Below are 7,030 nucleotides of genomic sequence, written 5' to 3'. Positions count from 1 at the left end.
GAACAGCAGAGATGGTAAGAGTCTTCTGCTCTCTGAGGACTTCGCAAGATTCTCACATTCAAGTATTTCCCAGAGCGTGTCTGACACTCCGCCCTCTTTCTTCAGTTCTTACATTTTCCAGAGACTACAGCTCTGCTTGGGGGCTCCTTCTCCTGGGGGTGGGGGGGGGGGTGTCTCCTTTTTTTCTCGTTGAGCTTTTCTGCATTTTTGTCAGATCTGGTCCCATACTGTTTTAACTTATCCCCTGATTACAGAATGCATTTTTCTGTCTTCAGTTTTTACTTCAGTTACCTCCACACACACCCAAGCATTTTTTTCCCCCAGCTCATTCGTGGCCACTTTTACCACAATGATTTTCTGGAAACCAATTCTGAGTCAGCTTTTTCTTAGTCTACAAAGTTTCTGTGTCGGGGGGGGGGGGTGTCCCACCCACCTCCAGTTCACTTTTCAATGACTAGACTACACCACTTCCCCCCAAGATTATATTGATTTCAGATTTTTTAAGGCCCTTAAATATTGACATATTGCTGTAGTGTTGCAATGACAGTTTAAACAGGTTATCTGAATTCTCACCTTTCATTTTTAAAAATGAAATTCTAGCCTCTTCCTTGTGGAGATATTCTAGCCTCTTCCTTGTGGAGATATGCCTTTTTCTTTATCTCTCTGCAAGGGAAAGGAATAGAGATTTACTTACTGAAGATGACAGCACCTTCCCATGAAAATCCTCATATTTAAGCCATGCACAGAAGAAAACAATCTGACTCCACAAATGTAAAAATGCACAGGGAGGGCAGATAGTCAAAAGAACCCTGCCCAAATTGATTCCAGTGTTTGTGGATTGACTCTCAAGAAAATCATGAGTAATTTGTGTATGCAGAAAATATATTTCTTCAAGCACCTGCTACAGCACCCCCACTAGAACAAAACAAAACAAGAAGATATACTTATTATAACTAATACGATCAGGGATAATTAGGAACAAAACAACTGAAATTTAATTATGAATTTTTCTGGCATACCACAATTTTGCCAGATGAGCACAGCAATTCAGTTTTACATTTTCTTTTTAATCCTTCAGTGTTTTATAATCCAACTGGCACAGCCTGGTGGAGTCATAATATTTTGAAACTATACAGAATATCCTGTCAGTAAACAGTTGCTAAGGGAAATATATGGCTCATGACCAGAAATAGTCTGTATCTCTGAGAAATGCCATTCCTCCCTGATGATGCTTTTGTACTGAATGAAAACTGGGAGGAGGCCTCATTAATGGAGGGTACAAAGGACATTGCAGGGGGACAGATGGGAAAATTAAAATTTTACCCTTTTCTTCAGTACTGTAGAACAACTACTGCTTTTTGAAAGTCGATTTAAAAAATAGATGTACTGAGTAGAGTATTAATGCAAACCTATGCAGAGTTATTCCAGTCTAAGCCTAATGGAGTAGATCTGCATAGGATGGCAATGTCAGCAAAAGAGAGGGATCATAAACACACATGTTAGGGAGAAAACCCTTCTGAACTCAAGAGGACCTTTTTTATGAAAGAGTGTCTTTAAAGATAGGTTGTAAAGGCCTATGTTGTTCTGTTACTCGGGTTTAAAGTTTTGCATCCTATTTTAATCACTTCAGGAATTATATTTCCTATTTTAATCATTAGTTCTGAGAAGTGTTAGCAAGTAAAATAAGATGTCAGATTCTGTGTGAAGCTGGCTCAGTATTGTATGTTTTAAACTGTTCTCTAAGTTTACAGAAACTTTGGGCATTTTACAAATTTACTAAGCTCGTTTAAGAGGTTTACAACACAGGGTCATTTATTTGCGTTTCCATAGAAACTAAAGACTAAAATAGTGTTCAGTTGAGTAGTGCTCAGTTTGTCAGTAGGCATTTAACTTCTACCCTATCAGTGTGTACAGGGTTTATTTTCCTTATTGTTGTAACTTCAAGTGTAATATACTGTACTGTACCTCTTAAAGCATTTTTTTTCTCTACAATAACTACAAAGATGAAACATCAATTTTTAAAGAAAATCAGTCCAGAAATGCAAGCCAACCCTTTTCTTTGTGGCAGGAGCTAAGTTACTGGCTCTTCATAATAGAATAAAAGAGCTACCATATCCATAAAAGAAGAAGAAGAGGAAGAAGAAGAAGAGTTGGATTTATACCCCCTTTCTCTCCTATAGGAGTCTCAAAGGGGCTTACAAACTCCTTTCCCTTCCCCCCTCACAACAAACACCCTGTGAGGTAGGTGCGGCTGAGAGAGCTCCAAAGAACTGTGACTAGCCCAAGGTCACCCAGCTGGCATGTGTTGGAATGTATAGGCTAATCTGAATTCCCCAGATAAGCCTCCACAGCTCAGGCGGCAAAGCAGGGAATCAAACCCAGTTCCTCCTGATTAGAGTACCCCTGATCTTAACCACTACGCCACTGCTGCATAGTTAGATATCAACAAACTCTTTGGGATCAAACTACCATCTTATCATTCATACCAGCTGGATATGGAGAGGTGATTTGTTGTTGCCTGCCTCTGCATGGCAGCCCTCAACTTTCTTGGTGATTTCCTATCAAAGCACTAACCAAGGCCTCTCTTCTTAGCTTCTGCGATTTTGATTGGATCAGATTAGGCTGAACCATCCAGGTCAGGGCATTTTATTGTAAATGCAAGATCATAAAAGGAGAAAGGGTAGAAGCTGGGGATATGGAGGGATAATATTGGAAGAGTAGCCAACTAAAAGCCACACCCATGAAATGGCTTGGGGGAGTGATGTGCCCTTGCACTGGCACATTTGCTGTCCCGGGCACTTACCACAGTGGAGGAGGCAGATGCATGAGTGGTTGCCCATCTCTCAGTTTTGCCATGGCAAAATCCAGGCTGATAGGACAGTGAAGTAGGGGAGGTGGGGGCGTTCCCAAGCGTGGAGCCCACATTAGTTGACTCCCAACCAGGGTTTAGGGCAGGGAGCGTGGCACGCCGACCCACAGAAGTATGCCACCTCCAAGATCTCCGGCCATATGGCCTGCAAGAAAATTCCTTCCTGACCCCAAAGCGATGATTTGCGTTACCCTGGGTATGTAAGTAAAGACCACAAGAATCAAGCACTGACACAATCCTTCCTGCCCTCCCTTTTGGCTTAAGTGCATAGAATCACCCTTGCTGTCAGATGGCCATCCAGTCTCTTCTCCAAAGGAGAGTCAATCACCTCCTGAGGAAACTTCTCATAATGTTTAACCAAATTCTATTCTGTATTTATTTCCATAGATTTCAATAGGAAATACATTCATCTCTTTAACTATTTGTTGCCCACACTGTATATGTTATAAGTGCTGTCAAGGCGCTTCTGACTTATTGTGATTCTATGAATCACTGTCCCCCAAAACATCCTATTGTTAACACCCCATTCTACTGGGATGAAATTCTCAGGGACTGTGACAGAAGCAGTTCATGGAGTGAATTGAAGGAAATATTCCAGCTCCATCACTGATGGGGAAGTGACACCGTTCAAGATATGATTTCTGGCTTTGGATTGAGAAATTCCTGGAGATTTTGGGGGTGGAGTCTGAGGAGGGGAGGGTTTGGGGATGGACCTCAATGGCACACAATGCCATAGAGTCACTTTTCAAAGCAGCCATTTCAACAGGTGAACTGACCTCTGTTGCCTGGAGACCATATTATCATCACTGCCAAAAGGATCACAAGTAAGTATAAAGATGAACGAGAATAAAGACTGGTCCAATCCTTCAGTAGTTGTGGAACAATGCCAAATGTCACAATCATACCTCATTAAGACCAACACTGGAACAATCTGAAGAAACAGAAAACACCTTCAGTTAATTGCAGAACCAGAAACTCTAGAATTAGATTCTCCAGTCAGCACTGAATCTCCTATACCAGATCCAGTTCAAGTACAGACTGCAATAATAATCACTTCCTCTCCTTTGCCAACTATAGACAGAGTAACTTCAAGAGGCAGAGTGATCAGAAAACCTGCATGTGTAGATAGTAATAGCAACCTAATACATGGTAAAATAATCCCCAGGTGCTATTGAGGTGCATGATAGTCCACTCATCACCTCGTTAGAATGTTAGCCTGTACATATTAGTAATTATTTATACTGTTCTTCAGATAATTCTTTAATATATATTCAAAAGGGGGAAAGATGTTATGATGTGTGCCTTTAAGACTTTGGATTAATGGATGGAGTTAAGAGACCTGGGGAAAGCAGTTGCAGCTGAGACTTAGAAGAGTCCAGACTGAGAGCATCTGTGTAGCTGTTTATGGTTCTAACTAGTCATATTGTTAGCTATAAATAAACAAACCCACGTGAGCCATCCCATTGTCCTTCACAACATGGTATCAGAAGTTTGAACTCCAGGTACTCTCCAGAGCGGTTTACAAAGGTCTGCAGTTTTTTTTCTCTTTGAGCCTTGAAAACAGAGAAGGGAACTGCAGGAATTTCTACATCCAGAGAGAACAACCCTACCAATATGGGTTTCAATGTGGTTATGTTAAAGATAAACGTAATCAAGAAAAATAAAGACCATTCTAGAGTTAAGCTAACAACCGTAAATACTGATTTCACAAATTGTGAACATTTCCAGAGAGTCTTGCTTCATTGTCTTCTTGAGGGAATTATGAGAGAGTGAAGATATGTTATCTCCATGGAAATAGATGCTGCACCGGTCCTTTACCAAAGCTGACAGCAGGTAAGAACATAAGAACATAAGAACTAGCCTGCTGGATCAGACCAGAGTCCATCTAGTCCAGCACTCTGCTACTCGCAGTGGCCCACCAGGTGCCTTTGGGAGCTCACATGCAGGAGGTGAAAGCAATGGCTCTTCTGGCTGGCCTGCTGTCGCTCCCGAGCACCTGGTCTGCTGCTAAGGCATTTGGCAACTCTCAGATCACAGGCATGTAATCAAGATTGGTGAGCCATAGATCGACTTCTCCTCCATAAATCTGTCCAAGCTCCTCTTTAAAGCTATCCAGGTTAGTGGCCATCACCACCTCCTGTGGCAGCATATTCCAAACACCAATCACACGTTGCGTGAAGAAGTGTTTCCTTTTATTAGTCCTAATTCTTCCCCCCAGCATTTTCAATGAATGCCCTCTGGTTCTAGTATTGTGAGAAAGAGAGAAAAATTTCTCTCTGTCAACATTTTCTACCCCATGCATAATTTTATAGACTTCAATCATATCCCCCCTCAGACGTCTTCTCTCCAAACTAAAGAGTCCTCCAAACGCTGAAGCCTCTCTCCTCATAAGTGAAGGTGCCTCCAGCCCCTCAATCATCCTCAAGTAATCGCCGTCTCTGTACTTTTTCTATCTCTTCAATATCCTTTTTTTGAGATGTGGGCGACCAGAACTGAACATACAGTATCCTGGCGCGGGTCGCATCTTTTAATCGCTTTTATATAAGGGCAAGCACAACTTCTGCAGCTCTTTATTATCAACCTCCTTTTCCTAATTATCCCCAGCATAGAGTTTGCTTCCTTTTTTTCACAGCTGCCATGCATTGAGTTGACATCTCCCATGGCTGAACTATCAACTAAGACGCTTCAAATCCCTTTCCTGGTCTGTGACTGGATAGCACTGACCCTCTGTGAAGCGCAGTATGTGAAGTTTGGATTTTTTGCCCCTATGTGCATCACTTTACATTTTGCTACATTGAACCTGCATTTGCCATTTCTGGAGCCCACTCACCTAATTTATCAAGGTCCGCTTTGGAGCTCTTCAAGCCAAGTAATCCTTCTTGTGGCCTTCTCTACCATCCTATAGCATAATTTGGTATCATCTGCAAACTTGGCCACCACGCTTACTTCTACCCCCCTACTTCCAGGTCATTTATGAATAGGTTAAAGAGCACTGGTCCCACATAACGGGATCCTTGGGGACACCCACTCCCCACATCTCTCCATTGTGAGAAACTTCCCATTTATACCTCAATCCCTTTGTTTCCTGTTCCTCAACCCAGTTTTTTTAATCCATAGGGAGGACTCTCTCCTCTTATTCCTTCATTGCTGAGTTTTCTCAACAGTCTCTGGTGAGGAAATCTTTGTCAAAAGCCTTTTGGAAATCCCAAGTAGACAATGTCCACTGGTTCCCCCCTTATCCACACATGCCTGTTTACACCCCTCAAAGAATCTCTAGTAAGTTTGTAAGACAGGATCTCATTACCTTCTGCAAAAGCCATGCTGACTCTTCCTCAGCAGGTCTTGCTTTTCTACATGTTTTATAATTTTATCTTTAATGATAGATTCTACTAACTTACCAGGAACAGATGTCAAACTGACTGGCCTGTAATTTCCTGGGTCCCCCCTAGACCCTTTCTTAAAGATTGGTGTGACATTGGCCATCTTCCAGTCTTCAGGAATGGAACCTGATTTCAGGGATAAGTTGCATATTAATGTGAGAACATCAGCAATTTCATGCTTGAGCTCTTTAAGAACTCTTGGATGAATGCAATCTGGGCCAGGGGATTTGGTAGCATTTAGTTTATCAATGGCTGCCAGAACTTCTTCCTTGTCTAGGTGAACACTAGACTGAAGTCATACATAAATAACAATATGCAACTATCCTGAAGCATGCGTGATCCCTCGTTGGTCTGACTCTGACATTTAGAAGAAATCTAAATTTTTGTTTCACGTCCTCCTATACATGTCCTGCCTCAGAATTCTCCAGGACCAGAATTGCATTCCTCCGGAACAGTCTGTTTCCCGCCCCCTCCTTTTCTGTTCCATCAAGCATGCGTGCATGCATTCCTTCCTCCCGTCGCTTTAGGAGACGTTTTCCCTGATTGGCTAGGCCTGTTCTCTATTTTGCATTCCACACCGGGTGGAATTTTCCGTCTTCCCCGCACTTCCCACCCTCCTCTCAGGCCCCGCTGACCAATGGGTATCCCGCAGGCTTCCAATGGAAGAGACGAGCTCGCGCTGTTGTGGCTCGTGAGGGCAGCACACGTTCTCTCGTTATGTAAAAGGAGGGGCGAAGGGCTGGCCGGGCCGCTCGTGCAACTTGCCGCGCATGCGTGGGGG

General features: G+C 42.7%; 1 long non-coding RNA gene across 1 annotated transcript; it reads right to left on the bottom strand.

Annotated features, from left to right (window-relative positions):
- Positions 1–571: 571 nt before the first annotated feature.
- Positions 572–7,003, bottom strand: LOC125430194. Its single transcript, XR_007244103.1, has 3 exons — positions 6,885–7,003; positions 3,646–3,800; positions 572–663 (listed from the first exon to the last, which is right to left on the bottom strand). It is a non-coding gene; the product is annotated as an uncharacterized LOC125430194 (long non-coding RNA).
- Positions 7,004–7,030: the final 27 nt, after the last annotated feature.

Source organism: Sphaerodactylus townsendi, linkage group LG01, assembly GCF_021028975.2.
Source record: "Sphaerodactylus townsendi isolate TG3544 linkage group LG01, MPM_Stown_v2.3, whole genome shotgun sequence".
Classification (NCBI taxonomy): Eukaryota; Metazoa; Chordata; class Lepidosauria; order Squamata; family Sphaerodactylidae; genus Sphaerodactylus; species Sphaerodactylus townsendi.
The sequence above is the reverse complement of the archived record's forward strand: the minus strand, read 5'-3'. Positions and strand labels throughout refer to the sequence as shown.